Source organism: Staurois parvus, unplaced genomic scaffold (genome assembly GCF_062004578.1).
Source record: "Staurois parvus isolate SC_StPar_1 unplaced genomic scaffold, SC_StPar_1.0 ptg000122l, whole genome shotgun sequence".
NCBI classification, from domain to species: domain Eukaryota; kingdom Metazoa; phylum Chordata; class Amphibia; order Anura; family Ranidae; genus Staurois; species Staurois parvus.
The window spans coordinates 5793030-5815323 of NW_028317918.1; positions in this window are offsets into that span (position 1 = coordinate 5793030).

A 22294-nucleotide genomic window follows, 5' to 3' on the forward strand; every position below is an offset into this window, starting at 1 on the left:
ACTTGCTAAATTCTCAAACATAATATAGCAGCTGAGATTGAAAAAAATGGAAGTTTATTAAAACAAATGTAAAGCACATACTGCTTGCCATTTTGGGAAGACCCCACTTAAAGGTTATGTATACCTTAAGAAAAAAACAATAAATGCACATATTTTTGCAAGTAAAAAAATGTGCATTTATTATTTTTTCTCTGAAACCTGCAGAGCTCTGCACCCACAATCAGCAGATCATGAGTGCAATACCAGACTCCTGCAGAATCTCAGTATAATTGTCTGCCAGTACCTCCCAGATGGGGAGTGGGAAGATGAATATACTACAAGAGCACTCGCCAGTGCCTTCACAGTTCATTTGTAACGACAAGCCATCTGCCACAATGGCTGGTGGTAGTTGTAGTTTATTCATTTACAGAGCTCTGTGAATGAATGACATGGCCTTGTGGGTGGAGCCCCACATGGCCACATTCTTTTTAAATTGTGACAGTGGGTGTGAAGAGAAGATCCCCAGACACTGTCACAGGAGAGAATGGAGGGGCATGGTGAGGTAATCTTTGGTAACATGTTAACAAGCATGGTTTTGCACAGAGCAACGCTGATCCTACTGTTCTTGGGTCCCCGCTGGTACTCCTGGCTCTTTCTTTCCCCCTTTAGTTGAGTGCACCCCATAGCAAGCTGATTGCCATGGAGGTAATCGTGTGGGCTTGCTCCCAAGCTCTGCTCTGTGTATCTATTGACACATGGAATGTGGCTCTGCCCTGTCCCCCGCTCCCTCCTCACTGGCTTTGATTGACAAAAGTAGGATCCAATAGTTCCTCCTGCTACTGTCTCTGAGTCAATGAGGAAGGAAAGAGTGGAGATAGCCTGTGCTCTCTAGCACATCACTGGATTCAGATCGGGCTCAGGTAAATATGAGAGGGGCTGGGGGAAGAAGCTGAACACAAAAGGGTTTTTTTACCTTAATGCAGAAAATGCATTAAGGTGAAAAACAGCCTGCCTTTAGAACCACTTTAACATGTGCAGCATTAATGGTGTTATTTTATCTAGAATGGGCTGCTAATGAATGGCAATGAAAAAAAAATTGCCTGCACCTTTTTTAAGGTAAAGCACATGTGTTGTGGTGTCCTGCTGAGTGAGTCTATTTGCACCTATTGTACTTGTGCATTGGGGGGCCTGTCTAAATGAACTGCAACACAATGCACATTGTGTCTTGGGTTATCATTGTAGTAAAACACACATTACCACAACACATAGGTCTAAGAGACCTAAAGGCTAACTACATTTTCGAACATTTTATTCCTAATGACCTCCTCCCCATTCTAAATAAATTCACATGCACTCATTCGGTGATGCAGACCAGATTCCTGCACCATATTTGGTGGTCCTCAGTCAGAAAAGCTGCAGGCTTACAGCTACACTGCTCTTGTATTGAGGTCTATGAAAATCCCAGTACCCCTGGCACTCTGCATCCTGACATCACCACCACCCAGCACCCATACCACTGAACTCCAGCATCCCTGACTGTGAACCTTCCTGCACCCCAGCACCCCTGTCACTGAACCCAAACCCCAGACACTGCACCTTTCTTCCAGCTAGCAATTCCACTGATGCATATCCCACTGTCAGGGCTCCCAGGTATGACCAGAGGTGTGTGACTGATGCAGGGAAACGCAGACTTCAGATATGTGATAAACAATACAATTTATTAACACTAACAATACAAACATAAATGCAGTGCAATACTAAACATAACACAGTGCAAACAAACCAAACCAACCACCCACAGATAACAGTATATACAAGCAAGCGTCGTCAGGCAGGCCGGGTCAATATCAATGGGCAGGTAGGTACAGGGGGAGCAAGCAGAGAATGGTCGGGGTCACAGGCCAGGTTCAGCAGGTAGCAAGCAGCGTAGTACAGAGGGTCAGACAGAAGGATGGTCAGGGTCACAAGCCAGGATCAGAGCAGGAGAAGTCAGCAAAGGAACAGAAACAGGATGCAGGACAGATACAGGGCCCAGGACAAACACAACACCAAGGCAGAGTCTGCAAGTCTGGCCATCCCTTAAATACACCAGTATCATCAGTTCCAGGTGTTAGCTGGCTGAAAGGTTGAGTCTCTGATTGCTGGGAGCACCCGCTGGCCAGCCCTGGTACTGCAGATCAAAAGGCAGGTGAGTCCCACCATTGCTGGCCAGTCCATTCCTAACACCCACTGCTGCCTCTACTTTCCCTTGTCACCTTTGCAGAGAGGAGAAAAGATTGAGCCTGGAGTCTCTGGACTTTTGTAACAGCTGCTCCTCCTTCTTCTTCTTTGGTGACATCAGCTACTCTCCATTGTAGCCTGAAAAAGGCATCATCCTCATCTTATTTCCCAACATGAACACCTACTACAGAACTTCTATGCATCAACTCAAGCAAGATATCCTACCAATATGAATGAAATGAAATAGAGCTGTATATAGTCTGATTAGCAGATTCCAGATTCCCCTCTGCAGGCCTCCATGTATTTTTTGGGAAATTATATGAGGATGAGGCCTTTTTTAACATTTGTACATTGACTGGTGAATTGGAAGTGTTCTGTAGTAATGGAGGTGGTGGATGTCCCAATGTTTGGCTTCCTTAATCCTCTTAGCCCAGAAGTATGCACCTCCTCCCCCTTCCCTCAGGAACACACACAATGTGCACTGTGTCCAAAGGACCTCGGCTTGCCTACTGGATTTTCTGTGTCTACTCCCTTTGTACCCTGCTCCCGCTAGCAGTCTCCTCTACATCAGCTGGATGTACCTGGGGGCCGAGACCTGTTCCCAGCCTGCTGCAAGTCCATCCCCACCATCAGGGGCCCTGGTGAACAAGCAGACTGGGGCTTAGACTCCGTGCCCTGGGGAACCCCAAGTTGTGGATCAAAGAGCTCTCCAATAAGAACTCAGTATCTCCATTATCTTTAAGTATAAAAGTAAAACTAACAGATCTATAGTTACTAGGCAGTACATTGGCCTTGTGCCAATCCAGTGGTACTATGCCAGTCATTAAAGAGTCTCTAAAAATTAGAAACAGTGGCTTTGAAACAATTCAATTCTTTTAGGACCCATGGGTGTATGCCATCTGGTCCAGGTGCTTTATTCACCTTCATTCTGTCTAAATATTTCTGGACCATATCAATTTTAAGCCATTGTGGATTATTTGGAGCTGTGTCATTATCATTATGAACGTGAGCTCCTCCATGCTCCTTAGTATACATAAAGTTGAAGAAGGTATTTAATAAATTTGCCTTCTCTTTGTCCTCAGTCACCCATTCTAGATTATTTTGAAATGGGCCTACATGCTCGGACCAGACCTTTTTACTATTAATATGTTTGAAGGATTTTTGGGAGTCTGTCCTGCTATCTTTTGCAATCTGTAGCTCATTTTGAATTTTTGCAGCCCTGATTTCCTTTTTAAATATTCTGTTGAATTTCTTGTAACAAATTAATGATGATAGTGTTTCTTCATTTTTATATTTTTTAAAAGTTCTTTTCTTATTATTTATAGCTTTTTAACTTTGGTTGTGAACCCCATAGGTTTTATTTTTAGCCTTTTAAACTTATTGCCCGTGGGAATATATTTTGCAGTGTGTTTGCATACGGTCTTTGTGAAAAATTCCTATTTCTGTTCTGTGCTCATCAATGCCAATATTCCCTTCCAGTCTAAGTCTTGGAGCGCAGCCCTCATCCTTGGAAAATTTGCTCTTTTTTTTACCTTTTTTTACCTTTCCGGTATGTGCTTGTTGTTTACAGCTAACGTTAAATGGAATTATGTTATGGTCACTGCTATCCAGATGTTCTTATATATAAAGATTAATATTAAGCTCTGCATGGTTTGAGATTACCAGGTCCAGCAGAGCATCATTCCTAGTCAGGACCTCTATGCACCGTACCATAAAATTATTTTTTAATAACTTCTTAAATGTTTGCCATTTAACTGTTCCTGCAGTGCTATTACTCCAGTCAACTTTTGAGAAGTTAAAATCCCCCATTATTATCACTGTTCTAGCTCTTGTGACATAATTAACTCTCAAAATTCCTCAAAGATCACAACAAAGACTGAACTTTGGGATTCAATAAGTTTCTAACAGCTTAGAAACATCTGCTGTGGTTTTGCATTGGTAGACTAGCAGGCTGCCAAAATTTTGATGCAGTAGAAAATAGCTGACATTTCATTGCCTCCTTTGTGAGCTTAATTTCCCAACAATACCTATAGGTACAGTGGTGGCTTGATTTAAAGTGTTTTACTGTTTGTAATAAGGCTCATTTACACTTGCATCAAAATGTGGCATTGGGCATGCTTTTTTTTTAAAACACCCTGAATGTCAATCAAAGCACCTGTCACTAAACAAAATGGTAAACTTACATTCCCGCTCCCGTTGCTTCACTTCAAAACTTATACCCCATGTCTGTTTCTTGGTGCTTTAAAGCACCTCCAAAGTCTCCACAGAAGTGTATGACAAAGCTCGCTAACAGCACCTTCAGAGTTAGCTTTGCTTTGTTTTGGCGATCTTGCAGGTATGAGATATCCCAGGGTGCACTGGAAAACCAACAAGCCAACCAGAAAGATGTAATTACCAGTCACTTCCGGTTAATTTGTTTACAGTATCTCACAGAAGTGAGTACACCCCTCACATTTTTGTAAATATTTTATTATATCTTTTCATGTGATAATACTGAAGAAATGACACTTTGCTACAATGTAAAGTAGTGAGTGTACAGCTTGTATAACAGTGTAAATGTGCAGTCCCCCCAAAATAACTCAACACACAGCCACTAATGTCTAAACCGCTGGCAACAAAAGTGAGTACACCCCTAAGTGAAAATGTCCAAATTGGGCCCTATGTGTCAATATTTTGTGTGGTCACCATTATTTTCCAGCACTGCCTTAACCCTCTTGGGCATGGAGTTCACCAGAGCTTCACAGGTTGCCACTGGAGTCCTCTTCCACTCCTCCATGAGGACATCACGGAGCTGGTGGATGTTAGAGACCTTGCGCTCCTCCACCTTCCGATTGAGGAAGCCCCACAGATGCTTAATAGAGTTTAGGTCCGGAGACATGCTTGGCCAGTCCATCACCTTTACCCTCAGCTTCTTTAGCAAGGCAGTGGTCATCTTGGAGGTGTGTTTGGGGTCGTGATCATGTTGGAATACTGCCCTGTGGCCCAGTCTTTGAAGGGAGGGGATCATGCTCTGCTTCAGTATGTCACTGTACATGCTGGCATTCATGGTTCCCTCAATGAACTGTAGCTCCCCAGTGCCGACACAACTCATGCAGCCCCAGACCATGACACTCCCACCACCATGCTTGACTGTAGGCAAGACACACTTGTCTTTGTACTCCTCACCTGGTTGTCTCCACACATGCTTGACACCATCTGAACCAAATAAGTTTATCTTGGTCTCATCAGACCACAGGACATGGTTCCAGTAAGCCATATCCTTAGTCTGCTTGTCTTCAGCAAACTGTTTGGTGGCTTTCTTGTGCATCATCTTTAGAAGAGGCTTCATTCTGGGACGACAGCCATGCAGACCAATTTGATGCAGTGTGCGACGCATGGTCTGAGCACTGACAGGCTGACCCCCTACCCCTTCAACCTCTGCAGCAATGCTGGCAGCACTAATACGTCTATTTCCCAAAGACAACCTCTGAATATGGCGCTGAGCACGTGCACTCAACTTCTTTGGTCGACCATGGTGAGGCCTGTTCTGAATGGAACCTGTCCTGTTAAACCACTGTATGGTCTTGTATGCAGCAGCTCAGTTTCAGGGTCTTGGCAATCTTCTTATAGCCTAGGCCATCTTTATGTAGAGCAACAATTCTTTTTTGCAGATCCTCAGAGAGCTCTTTGCCATGAGGTGGCATGTTGAACTTCCAGTGACCAGTATGAGAGAGTGAGAGTGATAACACCAAATTTAACACACCTGCTCCCCATTCACACCTGAGACCTTGTAACACTAACGAGTCACATGACACCAGGGAGGGAAAATGGCTAATTGGGCCCAATGTGGACATTTTCACTTTGGGGAGTACTCACTTGTTGCCAGTGGTTTAGACATTAATAGCTGTGTGTTGAGTTATTTTGAGGGGACAGCAAATTTACACTGTTATACAAGCTGTACACTCACTACTTTACATTGTAGCAAAGTGTAATTTCTTCAGTGTTGTCACATGAAAAGATAATAAAATATTTACAAAAATGTGAGGGGTGTACTCACGTCTGTGAGATACTGTATATTCTGGGAGTGTCTGGTTCAGACGTCACATCTGGAGTGCAGTGTGGAGCAGCAGGAAGGTGCGCGGGATACAGAATGGTGCGGAGCAGGTGAGAGAAGACCAGAGAGAGAGGAGGATCAACAGGGCTGGGGGTTACTACTGAGTGTGGGCAATCAGCAGAGCTGAGGGTTATTACTGAGTGAGGGATCAGTAGAGCTGGGGGTAATACTCAGTAGGTCATTAGCAGAGCTGGGGGTACTGCTGAGCAGGGGATCTTCTGAACGAGGATACTAATAAGCTGGGGATCTGCTGAACAAGGGTACTAATGAGCTGGGGATTTGCTGTGGGTACTAATGAATCAAGGTTCTACTGGGCCCCTTTAAAAAAGTTAGAAAATCAACACATACATGCAGAGCATATGCCAAGCTTCATTAAAGCTTCAAAAAAGCATCATCGAAGCATCACCAAACTATCATTGAACTATCACAGAAGCATCAAAAATACATCAAAAAAGCTTTTTGAAGCAGTAGGAACTTTAATGTGTGTAAAGTTGAAGCAAGTGTAAATGAGCCCTTACTGATCTTGGAAACTGAAAAGAAGACAGCAATTCAACGTTTCTCATCACAAGTGTGCATTAGGGCATTGGGGCTAAAATATCTGAATTGGAATATCTGAGGTGGAAACCAGAAATGAATCAAAAGAAAGTCCAGACAAAATCCAGGATAGTGGCCTAATCTATATAAACATTGGTATTTTAGCAGTGAACAAGACTATATAGGAGACATTAGGGAATCACAATAGTGAAGTTGTTGCTCCAGTGAACACACACATTGCATAGGCCTATATCTGTGTATCTACAATGCATGTACAATGCAATAGCAGGTCCCTATGAATACAGAAATCATTATTTTATGTATACTGAAATTGACACTGTTATGTAGATTCGTTTGCTCTTTGACAAATTGGTTTCATATAGGCAAAAATGCTACAATTAAATTATTCTACAGTTTTAACTCATTATGAATTCTTCTTCATATGAATAAGAGAACGAGTGTGGGCAAATTCTTTACAGTTATCATAAACAACTATTCATTTTGAATAGCAACTTTTCCTGTTAAAGAAACATTATTTTAAAAAATATTTTAAAAAATGAAATATTCCTGACATAGATACAGGTTGCATTCACCTAGCTGTAGCACCTGCAGTTTGCAAACAGCTGTGTAATTATTCATACGCAATGTTTGTTTTTATTAATGAAATAGTTCTCACACAGTTCACTTGTGCTTTTCTTTCAGTCTAAAGTTCCAACTTGGCAGAATGCTGGGCCTTAAAGCAGGCAGATGACCTCAGAGGACAAACCCCTTGGGGTCTACCTGGATAATGGACTTCTGGTTATGTTATTTCTATAAACATTGGGAATTGCTGTATATATAAAATGAGCCTCAGAAACACACCCACATGCATACATCTACAGATATTGTTAATACCTATTAGTGTTGTTATTATTATAAAAATTTCTTCTTAAAAAATATTATGTTCATTTGAGCTTGTCAATTAATAAATCATATGATATTGGCAGAAATTACAAAACTAAACTGAATATAGTTGTAGATTCTTATTAATACACACATGCACTTACATTAATGTAGCGCTACCCTCAAAAGGAGCAGCTTGAGTAATTGGGTCCCCTGTTGCTTTACCTCAACCCCAAGAACATCCTCCACCCCTCTGGCACACCAGGTTAGATGGGCTGCTGCAGACACTAACACAGATATTAGAATTTTAGGAAATACTTTACTTGAAATATTAACCACTTGCCCTCCTGAGGATTTACCCCCCTTTCTGACCAGGCCATTTTTTGCTTTACGGAACTGTGTTACTTTAATTAACAATTTTGCAGTCATGCAACGCTGAACCCAAATTAAATTTACATCCTTTTTTTCCCACAAATTGAGCTTTCTTTCAGTGGTATGTGATCACCTTTGTGTTTTTTATTTTTTACTCTATAAAAAAAAAGACCGAACATTTTGAGAAAAAAAACAATATTTTTGACATTTTGCTATTAAACATGTCCAGTAAAAAAATGTAAAAAATCAAATTTCGTCATAAATTTAGACCAAAATGTATTCTGTTACATGTCTTTGCTAAAAAAAAATTTTACATGAAAGTTATAGCGTTTACAAATGGCGATATACAGTGAGGAACAGAAGTATTTGAACCCCCTGCGATTTTGCAAGTTCTTCCACTTAGAAATCATGGAGGGGTCTAAAATTCACATTGTAGGTGCATTCCCACTCTGAGAGACAGAATTAAAAAAAAAATTCAGGAAATCACGTTGTATGATTTTTAAAGAATTTATTTGTCTTGCACTGCTGAACATAAGTATTTGAACACCTAATAAACAGCAAGAATTATGGCTCTCAAAGACCTGTTACTGTGCCTTTAAAAAGTCCACCTCTACTCCACTCATTAATCTAACTTAGTAGCACCTGTCGGAGCTCTTTAAAGACACCTGTCCACCCCACAGTCAGTCAGACGCCAACTACTACCATGGGCAAGACCAAAGAGCTGTCAAAAGACACCAGAGACAAAATTGTGGAACTCTGCAAGGCTGGAAAGGGCTACGGGGCAATTGCCAAGCAGCTTGGTGAAAATAGATCAACTGTTGGGGAGCAATTGTTAGAAAATGGAAGAGGCTAAAGACGACTGTCAGTCTCCCTCGGACTGGGGCTCCATGCAAGATCTCACCTCGTGGGGTATCACTGATGATAAGAAAGGTGAGGAATCAGCCCAGAACTACAAGGGAGGAGCTGGTCAATGACAAGAAGAGAGCTGGGACCACAGTTTCAAAGGTCACTGTCGGTAGAACACTACGCCGTCATGGTTTCAAATCATGCATTGCACGAAAGGTTCCCCTGCTCAAGTCATCACATGTCCAGGCCCATCTGAAGTCTGCCAATGACCATCTGGATGATCCAGAGGAGGTATGGGAGAAAGTCATGTGGTCAGATGTGACCAAAGTAGAACTTTTTGGTCTAAACTTCACTCGTTGTGTTTGGAGGAAAAAGAAGGATGAGTTGCATCCGAAGAACACCATCCCTACTGTGAAGCATGGGGGTGGTACCATCATGCTTTGGGGGTGCTTTTCTGCAAAGGGGACAGGACGACTGCACTGTATTAAGGAGAGGATGAATGGGGCCATTTATTGTAAGATTTTGAGCAACAACCTCCTTCCCTCAGTCAGAGCATTGAAGATGGGTCGTGGCTGGGTTTTCCAACATGACAACGACCCGAAGCACACAGCCAGGATAACCAAGGAGTGGCTCCCCTTCTTTTTGGGCCCGATGCCAGCAGTCCTGGCTCCTCATTCCTGACATTGTCCATACACACCCAGAACTTGTCTTGGGCCCCTCCCCTGCTTTTTCCTCATTGACTCACTGGCTGTGATTGACAACAGCAGGAGCCAATGACTTCTGCTGCTGTGTGAGCCAATGAGGAGAGAAACTCGGGAGATCTGCTGCTCTCATGCACATCACTGGATCAAGATGGGGCTCAGGTAACCATAAAGCACAAGCTGCACCCAGAAGGTTTTTCACCGTCATACATAGAATGCATTAAGGTAAAAAAAACCTTCTGCCTTTAACACCAGTTTATGTTTCCTCCGCCAACCACTGCATCTACGATCCTCAACATTGCCTGTTTCTTTTATTTACTTAAAGCAAATAGGCTGTTCACTTTGCAAGGAAAGATGCACTTTACAATTTTGCTGAGAACTTAGTGAATGTGGTAAAGTTTAATATTGCACAGAATACCCAATCACATACAAGGATAATAGAAAAACATCAATTCTGCGTGGAAATGATTGGATGATGGAAGTACTTCCTCTGCTCTGGAAGTGACTTAATTTACTACACTCTAGCGAAAAGCCCCTTGTAAAGCACAAATTCCCTTTCAAAGTGAACAGCTTATTTGCATTTAGTAAATCAACCCCTAGGTCTCTTTAGCTTTGATTTCAAATCCTGAAGAATTATGTACTGTATATTGGTCTTTCAATTTTGTGATATAGGTAAAAAAAATCCCAATATTTTTGAACCAAAAGCTACCTCTTCAAACTAGTATTTGATGAATAACATCGGCTTAGTTAGCAATTAACCTTTGACTTTTGAGTTATTACTTCTTATAATGCTACAACTTTATAGTCAAATTAAACCTGCTCTGTTCATTCAGCAGTAGACTTTTGAAGATAAAGGTGGATATTGAATAGGATACCATTTCCTGGTTATCACATTCAGTCTCGGTAGTCTGTAAGGTTGATTAGGTAAAGAAGTAAAGAATTTTCATTTTGCCAAGTAAATGTTATTTAACTTAATGAAAAAGATGAAGCTGCATTCACTTCCATCATCAATTCAAGCGCTGTCAGTAGAAACTCAACAGTTTAGCAATGGGTGCATTCCTTTGCTTCCACCATGGTTGATCTCAACTGTACTAATTTATATACCTTAAAGGAAACAGGAGTGCACCTGGAGTAAGTAAACCAAACCCAATATAATAAAGAGGAATGCCTCATGTGACTTGAGCTAGCTACGGCAGAGTTGACAAGCATGATTAATGTTAGAATTATTAGAATGATAAAAGTTAATTTTCCATTATCTAAATAAATTTCTGCTCAGAACAGTTCTAAATTAGACTAATAGAACAACTTAATTTAAAATTTTCAAAAAGCAAATGGATTTGCAGTTTTGGCCTGAAACACATTCACACGGTGCTTGCCAATAGCTTTGCTGTATGGTGAACAGAACACAAAATTGATAAAACAAAACAGATCTTCATCTTTTTAAAAGGAAGAACGGGTTGTACCAGTGTACAAGACTAGCTTATCCAGTGATAAAATGTACACATTTAGAATACAACAAATAAATATGTTGAATACTTTGTTTACAAAGTCGCCATTCTCTGTGAGGGTTGAAACCAATACAGATTTTCAATTGCTTTCAAAAGCGTGTTCTTTCTAATTTTTTTTTTTTCAGGTCAAGAATTCCTCACCTTGAAATATTGCCTCTCAGCTGAATTTCTATCCAGCTGTCAGACTAAACACAATTAGTGCCAATATAAACAAATGTTGTGTAGATTCCACTAAGTCTTGGGGTTTGAATCTGCTGGATGGGAAATTCTTCTCTAGTGCTGTATAGTATATTGTGAGCATTACAATGGGACAGTTCTTCTAACTAAGTCCCCACTGTGGATAGCCAGAAAAATTATGATATCTTTAAAGCTTGTGACTTATAGTTTGTTCTGTGATCGAAATGATTCAGGAGGTTCCTTATGGTTTAAAACACCAAGACAAACAAGCACTTGTCCAATCTCTGTTTCCATCAAACAATCTTTCAGCAGGAACTGAAATGTGATAACATATCTATTCTTGAAAGCTTATTCTACATTTGTATATGAAGCCATTTGTGATATTTATTTAGGTATCATACACCAGTAATTTGTCCAGATATAAGAGGGCTACATTTTTTTAGGAGTGATACCCTCTGAGAAATATTTTTCATTTAGCTCTTAAAGTGATATTAAAGACAATAAAAATAAAAAATAACAAACATACTTACCTGCTCTGTGCAATGGTTTTGCACAGAGCAGCCCTGATTCTCCTCTCCTCGGGTCCCCTGCCGGCACTCCTGGCTCCTCTTTCTTGCCACAAGTGCCCCCAGAGCAAGCAGCTTGCTATGGGGCACCCAAGCAGGCTCATTCCCGAGCCACTGCTCTGCATGTCCATACACACAGAGAGCTGTGGCTCAGCCCTGCCCCTCTCTCTCCTCTTGGCTCACTAGTTGTGATTGACATTGGCTCCATCTGCTGTCTCAGCCAATGAGTAGGGAGAGGCTCTCATGCACATCAGTGGATTGGGTTGGGGCTCAGGTAAGTATTAGGGGGGCTGGGGCTCCTGCACACAGAAGGTTTTTTACTTTTATGCATAAAATGTATGAAGGTAAAGAACCTTGAGCCTTTAGAACAACTTTAATCTTTAAACAACAATACCAATTTCTTGACATTATTCCAATCTGTCTGATCATCAATAGCTGCCTAGGGGAATTATTGGTAGATACTGGGATTTTACATTTTTTTCTCCTGTCCAACCTACCTAAAGCATTGAACATTTTTTTCAAGTCTGGACCTGTTATAGATGCAAAAGAATGTACGTGATTCAACTATGGGACAAGATATTCCTGGAAGAGAGTCTCCCTTACAAACTAAGACTTGTCAAGTTGAAGGCACTAAATATTTAAGAACTAGAGGACACTAGATGGTAAAGCTCCCACCTAGTGAAGGCTTGGGATCCTCACTTGTTTAGATGCTGCAACATATATAAATGGCTGCAAGGTAAGGGGATATGCCTCCTTCTGAAACACTGTTGCCGTTATACATTACACAGTACTGCAAGCATTCTACAACAGGAGCTACTACAGCAGGGCCAAAGTTGGATTATTTCAGGAGAACGTGGATAAAGGTCAAACATCTGCTCTGTCTATTTATTACAAATTGTAGAAGACAATCCAAGTTCATGAACAAAAATCAAAACTATAATGTATAAGGTCTCCATTATAAGGATAATTGGTACTTCTTCGGTCACTTGGATTTGTCTACTGCCCATTTTATTTCATGTTCCAGGAACCTTTACCATTAGTATTAACCAATCTTTCACATATTTCTTTTCTTCTGCAAATGATATATACAGTATTTACTCATTCTTAGCGATTACATATGCATCCCAGAGGAAGCTGCTGCCATCTTTTAAATGTCAGCGCTCTTCCCTCACACTCCATGATTTCATCTCCAGTTTAGTTACTGAGCACCAGCCAAGACTATCGATCACACGTTCTTGGAAGAAAAAGGGGTAACATTTTTTATATGTAGACAAAAATGGCTAGATCACTCTCTGCATACATTGTTCTTCCCTCTGTAGCATTCAATATGGAGCCAATCCACTTTATTACATTCCCTGTTGTTGTTTTTATTCCTATCCTATTATATCCACACACACACACACAAGGTTGCATTCAACAGGGTCTGTCCCAGCCAGTGAAAAGCAGTACTAAACAATCAGCATCATGTCTTGCTAAACTGCATATCAGGAAACACCACACTTTCTAAAACATCATAGCAAAGATAGCTAACATAGCAAACATAGCAAAGAGCACACCAGAATATGCAAACAACAACAACAAAAAAAGATGAATCAGAGCACTGGGAAGGAGAACTACCTGGTATGTACACCATACATCTCCACTAGCTGGCAAAAGAGTGGGAGCTTCAGAGCAACCCTAGGCTGACATTATTGCTGCAGAAGGAGGAGGTTGCTCCAATTCCCAGAATACCTCCACAATCCTCAGGCTTCTAAATAAAAGCCATGGTGATGGCCTCTGCTTGAATATTATATAATATCCAGCATGTTTATATAGCATATACATGTACAATACATGTGAAGCTGGGCTTTGTGGTTCCTCAGAGCAGCTTTTGGGCTATATAGAGGCTGGATCTGATAGAAAGTGGCAATTCCCTGTTTAAGAACCCTGTGTTCTCTAGGTCCTGACACTTGACATATACAGTTGCAAGAAAAAGTATGTGAACCCCTTGTGATTACGTGGAGTTTTGCATGAACTGGGCATAAAATGTGCTCTGAACGTCATCTAAGTCACAACAATAGAAGAACACAGTCTGCTGAACATAATACTACACAAACATTAGATGTTGCCATGGTTTAATTGCACATAACATGTAAACATTCACAATGCAGGGAGGAAAAAGTATGTGAGGCCCTAGCTTAATGACTTCTCCCAGAGCTAATTGGAGCCAGGAGTGAGCCAACCTTGACTCCAATAAGTGTGATGATATTGGATGTGTTGCTGACAGCTATCCTGCCCTTAAAAAACACACACCTGTTTTGGGTTTACTGGTTTCAAGAAGCACTGTCTGATGTGAACCATGCCTCACAGAAAAGAGCTCTCAGAAGACCTACGATCAAGAATTGTTGACTTGCATGAAGTTGGAAAGGGTTACAAAAGTATCTCCAAAAGCCTTGATGTTCATGTGTCCACGGTAAGACAGACTGTCTACAAATTGAGAAAGTTTAGCACTGTTGCTACTCTCCCTAGGCGTGGTCGTCCTGTAAAACTGACTGCAAGAGCACAGCGCAGAATGCTGCATGAGGTAAAGAAAAATCCCAGAGTGTCAGCTAAAGACCTACAGAAATCTCTGGCACATGCTAAAATTTTTGTTGACACATCTACAATAAGGAAAACATTAAACAAGATGGAGTACATGGGAGGACACCACGGAGGAAGCCATTGCTGTCCAAAAAGAATATTGCAGCACGTTTGAAGTTTGCAAAAGAGCACCTGGATGTTCCACAGCACTACTGGCAAAATTTACTGTGGACAGGTGAAACCAAGATTGAGTTGTTTGGGAAGAACACACAACACTATGTGTGGAGAAAAAAAGGCACAGCACACCAACATCAAAACCTCATCCCCACTGTAAAACATGGTGGAGGGAGCATCATGGTTTGGGGCTGCTTTGCTGCCTCAGGGCCTGGACGGATTGTCGTTATTGATGGGAAAATGAATTCCAGAGTTTATCAAGACATTTTTCACGAAAACGTATGACCATCTGTCCACCAACTGAAGCTCCGCAGAGGCTGGGTGATGCAACAGGATAATGACCCAAAGCATACAAGTAATTCAACAAAACAATGGCTGCAACAGCATAGAATACGCCTTCTGGAGTGGCCCAGTCAGAGTCCTGACCTCAACCCGATTGAAATGCTGTGGCATGACCTTACGAGAGCAATTCACACCAGACATCCCAAGAATATTGCTACACTGAAACAGTTTTGTGAAGAGGAGTGGTCCAAAATTACTCCAGATCGTTGTGCAGATCTGATCTGCAACTACAGGAAACGTTTGGTTGAGTTTATTGCTGCCAAAGGAGGGTCAACCAGTCCAATGGTTCACATACTTTTTCCTCCCTGCACTGTGAATGTTTACATGTTATGTGCAATTAAACCATGGCAACATCTAATGTTTGTGTAGTATTATGTTCAGCAGACTGTGTTCGTCTATTGTTGTGACTTAGATGACGTTCAGAGCACATTTTATGCCCAATTCATGAAAAACTCCACGTAATCCCAAGGGGTTCACATACTTTTTCTTGCAACTGTATATGTCAGTTTGACCTTTGTAGTGAGGGTCAACAGTGGAGGTGAGAATTTGCCCTTTGGGGCACTTTACAGGTTTCTTCTTTTGGAGCACATCTGATCACAGCAAAAGAGTGGAATTTTGCACAATTTGGTACTGTTCCGTTTTTTGGGACTATTTGTCATTTTTTATTATATGACATCCTACTAAATCCCTGGGATTCATAAAGACTGGCGCAGGCACGTTTTGCTAAAGTGTCTCTCATGCATTCTAAAAGTGGTGAAGAATGCACCAAAATCATGACACATGACTCAAACTGTGCCACTTTTAGATTGCCCATGAGACACGTTCACTCAGTCTGAGCCAGTTTCTCGCTCTGTATGCCAAAAGAAAGTTGGTCTTAATTAGCTCCACTTTTACATTTGGTGCATACGACACAATGTAAAACTGGTGCATTCAATGCGACTCAGTGTCAAAGTGAGGCATTTTAGAACTATGTGAATTTGGTGCACGAGTTGCTGTCAGAACCAAAAGTGTTGCAAATGCTTTATGAATTTGGCGCAATATATTAACAAGAGGGATTAACGCCAGAAAAATGGTGCAGCAGCTTTAAAGAAATCCCCCCAATGAGTTTTCATTTAATGATGTGTTTTTTAGTGAAGCATACACATATAGTATATTTCTTGATATATAATTTTATTTATAAGAGCACATTATAACATTGGGTTTATTACAACATCTCAATAATATGATAATATGATAATTTTTTTCACATATTGGAGAGTAGGTTTGTAGCATAGCACGTTCCTTATATATTATCACTGTAAAGGTTTTTGGTGCGTGCAGCATTAGTTCTCTGAGCTGTTGCACAAATGTATTTATTCATTCATGATCATGCGACCACTGTCACAGTGGTCACATGATCTGAAGCTGGTCCACTGGCTACTGATCTTTAGTCCTGAATGAGAGTTGTCAATGTCATTGAGCTTTGTGCTGTGAGCACGCTCTCAGCACATAAAGTTCGGCAACCTAGCGATGCATGTATGTAGAGCGTGGGCATTAAATTATGTGTTGGGTGGTCGTAAAGGGGATAAAGTGTATCCATAGTTTAAATGATTTTTAGTTTAGGATTACAACTCTGGTTAGGTTTCACCGCTGTTGGATAATTCATTGGAGAGATATCTTTGTGCACTGTCTTGTAAAAAAGTTGTACTCAAAACAGTAAGTGAGGGGAAATCTCTCTAATAGGAACACAGACAAAAGTAATTTTTTTAAGTTTAAACAATGAATTCCTAGACCATAGCTTTTTTTTTTTCTTGTCAGCTTTTTATTGTTGTATGTTTTGGAGATTTTCTCTCATTTCTTATCTTGAAAAATGCTGCCCCAGAACCGAAAGTACGTGGAAATCTTTCTAATTAAGTCAAAGATAGTATTAAAACTTGACAGGAATTCTAACCTTTTACCATCCTATCCAAATAATTAAAAAAAAAAAAGGATGAGCTTTAGATACACTTCAGTTGTTATTGTTATGTTTTTATTATAAGATGTGTCATTTATGTTTTGATCCCATTATATTTACTTTAAAGTGGTTCTAAAGGCTGAAGGTTTTTACCTGCAGTGTGCCACTCCCCCCCTTGCCCCCCCCGTTAACTTAGCCTGATTGCAATCCAGCGATGCGCACAAGAGCCTCAGCTCTCCAGGATCTCTCTCTCCTCATTGGCAGAAACACAGGAACCTTGGCTCCTGCTGCTGTCAATCACAGCCAGCGAGGAGGGGCCAAGCCATGCTCTTTTTATCTTATGAACATATAGGGCTGGCTTGGTAGCAAGCATGCACAAGTGCACCCAGAGCAAGCAGCTTGCTCTTGGGGCACTTGGCAGGGAGGAGGGGCCAGGAGTACCGGTGGAGGACCCGAGAAGAGGAGGATCGGAGCTGCTCTATGCAAAACCATTGTACAGAGCAGGTCAGTATAACATGTTTGTTATTTTAATTTAATTTAATTTAGACATTTTCCTAACTCTCCTTCAAGCCTTTTCCTCCTGGCAGAAGCATTTTGGCAGAAAAAATGTCTGCTGTTTGTAAAAAGAAGTATGGCCAGTTATAACACCCAGAGTGTTGGGAAAGTATGTTTGACCTCACCTTTGTGTGGGTCAATCCCTGAGGTAAGCGGCAGCATTGAGAGGTGTCAGTTCACTGTGGTGGAGCACATCAACAAGTGTTTATGGAACACGCATGTTATATGCATGTCATGAAGCACTGTTCTTTTTGTAGAAAGGAACTTTACACAACAGATTTTGGGTCTTTATTGAATTTTTAATCTGTTTACATCATTATAAAAATAATCATTTTTTATTTATGCATTTACATTATATGCGTTTGATTACTGTATATGAAGTTCACATTGAAGTTATTTTATATTTATTGACATATGTTTTTTAGGGTTCTTTTGCACATTTCTATTGAGTTGCTTTAATATTTTGAGTTGTGCTGCACTTTTTTTTATATTGATTTCTATTAGTGTATGAATGTACGACAGTGAATACCTGCAACACAACATACTAGTTTTGTATACACTTTTGGCAAGTGCGGAGGCTTTTCTTTCATTTGTATGCAGAAAGAAGAACTGGCTGGTACAAGCAACACACCTCTCTATTAGCCAGCAAAGGAGAAGGGGGCTCAGAACAACCCCGGGCTCTCACTGTCACTGCCGATGAAAGAGATTGCTCTTAACCACAAGAGCGCCTTTTGCATTTTTTTTTTTTGCTGCTGAATACTAACTCCTTCTATGTAACCCGTTGGAGCTGTACAACACAGTTATTCCTTTTCAAAACTAGATGTCCTATTTCTTTTAGTATGAATGATGGCCAGTGGCATTCAACCTACTTTTCCTGAGCTCAGATTGTCATTGCCTTTTCCCTGGGCTGCAGTCTTCACACTGCCTGGGCTCAAGTGTTAATGGTCACAAAGCACTGTTCTTTTTGAAGAAAGGAATTTTGCACAAGAGATTTTGGGAATTTATTGAATTTTTAATCTGTTTACATCATTATAAAAAATATAATTTGGTATTTATGCATTTATATGCATTTAGTCACTGAATATGAAGTTCACATTGCAGTTTTTAGATATTTATTGACGTGTTTTTTAGTTTGTTTTTTGCACATCTCGGTTGAGCTGCATTAATATTTTGAGTTGCTCTTCTTTTCTGCATCCTGAAAAAATTTGAAAAGCCTGTTTGCATGGTAACATTCTAAGGGCAGTGGATACTTTTTTAATATTCCAATAAATTATTTGCACAATCTGCTACACTCTTGTTTATGTTTTGTTCTTGTTATATATGTCTGCAAACAAAAAATATTGAAACAAAACTATCTTTTAAAAAAGGATTTCATTATTTACATAATCAGGAACATAAACAATGGGAGATGTTGTGCAGAATAGGAAAAAAAAAAAATAATATATATATATATATATATATATGTAGGAAGAGCTACATTTCCATACAGTAGCTGAATCCTGTAAGAATATAACTTTTAGCACCCTAATCCCTGCCTTTAAATTACAGCTTGACAATGTTTTTTAATTCTGCTCTAATTGATTGTGAAAGTATGCCACCCTCCACTGAATATTTATAGGTTTCCTAAAATTGTTTCTGCAGCTGTTAGAGGTTCTGTGATGTCTCTTAGGCCCAGCTAGGATCTCAGTGCTTTTCCTATAAAAGGTCCAGCAGGTAGTCATTGACACCACTATAAATGTAAAAAAAAAAAAAAAAAACAGAGAAAATAGCATAATCAAGGCATATAAGAATTAATTTGTGCATAGACTGTAGCAAGTGAGCAACTCAAATAGCCTGTCTATAAGCAAGTTCTGCATATCTGCATCAAGCAAACCTGCTGCCTCACCTATTTACTCAGTGGCATTTGCCAGAGGATAAGGCAGTTGCACACACCTAACATGAAAGCTTATTCTAAATCTTGATTCCTTTAATTCAGCATTACTGAAAATATTCAGAAAGGAATAAAATAAATGCCAACAAGTATACAGTTATTGCTTGCAAACAATAGGACATTTTGTCTTAAGCCTTGCACACATGATGATAATATCAGATGGTCATTCATTTTATTTTTGCATGCTAGTCTCAGATTGAAAATGAAGAGGTTACTGAAGTTACAAAAAATCCTTGTATGACAGAATACAACTTCAGAAGTGATGTAATGTATTGTATTGTATTCTTTTATTTTCAATCATGTACGGTATTGGTCACTTGATTTGCTTTTAGATGAATACTGTAGTGATTAAATGAAAATCATTAGTTCTGGTATTGTTCAAGAAAAAATGTTGTTCTTGTCCCTTCGGATAATTTCGCATAAACTGTCATGATCGGCTCTTGAAAGCTGTGTACTAATGATCAGATTATCAGACACTCTCTCCGAAAGCAATATTTTTCTTCCGATTTTCTGTTTGTGTGTACTGGGCATTAGGCTGGCCATACCTTATCATTATTAATTTTTTCGTTCAACCAGCAGGTCGAACGAAAAAAAAAATTAGACTGTTCCCCAATCCACATACTGTATTCAATGTGGATGGCGGAATCCTTCCCACTGTGGTTTTATTCTCTCTTGAGAAGAGGAGATTAAGGGGGATATGATCAACATGTATAAATACTTCAGTGGTTCATATAGTGAACTCAGTGTAGAGCTATTCACCCTGAGGTCATCACAGAGGACAAGGGGGCACTCTTTATGTTTAGAGGAAAAGAGATTAATCTCCAAACACAGAAAGGTTTCTTCACAGTGAGAGCTGTGAAAATGTGGAATAGACTCCCTCAAGAGTTGGTTCTGGCCAGCTCAGTGGATTGCTTCAAAAAAGGCCTGGATTGTTTCTTAGATACACAGAATATAACTGGACACTAACATTTATAGGTAAAGTTGATCCAGGGAATATCCAATTGCCTCTCAGGGGATCAGGAAGGAATTTTTTCCCTGCAGGAGCAAATTTGATCATGCTTTGCTGGGATTTTTTTTGCTTTCCTCTGGATCAACTGTGGGTATAGGATTATAACTTTTTTTTATGGTTTTTATGGTTGAACTGGATGGATTTTTATCTTTTTTCAGCCAGGCTAGCTACTGTATTCAACTATGTAACTATGTGGTGTTGCATTTTGATTAGTGTTGCCAGCTCTAGTGAGCCAGCCTGTTAATAATAAAACTGTTAGGCTGGTTGCACACAAGTCAATCGATAGATTGACTTGTGTAGAACTAGTCAGCCCATACATGGATGGAAATTCACCTGGTCCCTGATGAAGAGGTCAAATTTTGATACATAAGTGGTTGGCTTTAGGAAGACATACTGTAATTTAGGTTAATATCCCTTTAGTCACTTTTTTGGGGACCACAGGTTTAATTATCAAAAGTGACCTTCCTAGTAAATCAAGAATTTGCCGAAGATAAACATGCATATGCCACCTATACATCAATGGAATAATTCAGGAATCAAACTATGGCGCTGTATACCTGTGTATAATTACTGACAGCTAGTTATGCTTTTAAGGGAACATAGCTCCAAGTGTATCAATTCTGAGAGCTTCAATGGTTTCACTCCAGAGAAGTTTGGTCATGTTCACAGCCAGGTCTAATACATTTATCTTTTATGATTGCTGTTGCAGAATGTCTATTGACCTTAACAATAGGCAATGTCCATAAACCACTGACTTCAGTTGGATGGGGGACTGACATTAGACCATTATTCTTTGTTTTAACACATACCAGATAGATGAGATATTCATCAATGTTATCTTTGTATTCTTTTTTGGCAGATATTGCAAGGCACATGGTATTTTAATATTAATGTTTTGCCTCTTGAACAATAATTCAAGTAGTGTTTATGATGATCGACTTCTAAAGGTCTACTTCTGTAAATCAACATGCAACAAAAAGTAGTGTTGATTGCAAAAAGGAGTAGAGACTGCTTACATTGCAAAATAAATGTTAGTCATTAAAATTAACCTTTGTTTACTTCAAATACCCATGAATACCTATTGCTAGAACATGCAATGCAAACACATTGCAGTGGTAGGGTACATTGTCTTGTGTACCCCCTCTCTATTCACAGTTTTTCAATTATCCAAAAAGTCCTTATTAGAACTACTATCTATGTCAGCAACACATTTTAGTGCTCTTATTTTTTTTTATACTCAGGGTGCTCAAAGTACAGCATTTGACTTGTTGAATATCTGTTTTAAGAGCTACATTTTATTTGCAGTGCACTGCTGCATGGCTTGAAACAAACAAAACTAAATACAAAAACAATAAGCAAGAATAAACATCAGTCTTCTTCTACCAAATGATAAATTGTCCTTATGTTATCCAATTTTTAGATGCCTGTATCTGAGGGCTGATATTATGTATTTACTGGAAAACATCTGGCTGTGCATTGTGTTTCAAAATGTTAGCCTACTTAAATAATAGTTTGGGGGGGGGGGGGTTCTGCTGCTAAAAATGCTAACTGTGCAATAAAAAAATACCACTTTCACATCCAAATATATGGTATCAAAGTATGCTGGCACTGATGCCTTCCATTAAAAGTATTGGTGTTCTGTAACACCACATACAGCTTTAAGGCATCCCCTAAACCTGTAATTCAAAGGATTTGTGGCAACACTTTTGGCATTGGCACAGGTCCTCCATGCTAATACAGGTTTCTAGGCAGCTGATGTCTATTTTCCCCACTCTAGGTGGTGCTTGTTCAAAGCGGTATTACAGCTGGAAGAAGAAATTGGTTTCTCTATGGTCCCTTTGTTTTCCTGGAGCAGCTTTCCAATTGACTATGCTGCATTCAGGTGATGCTGGTGACCATCTTAGGTCACGCAAA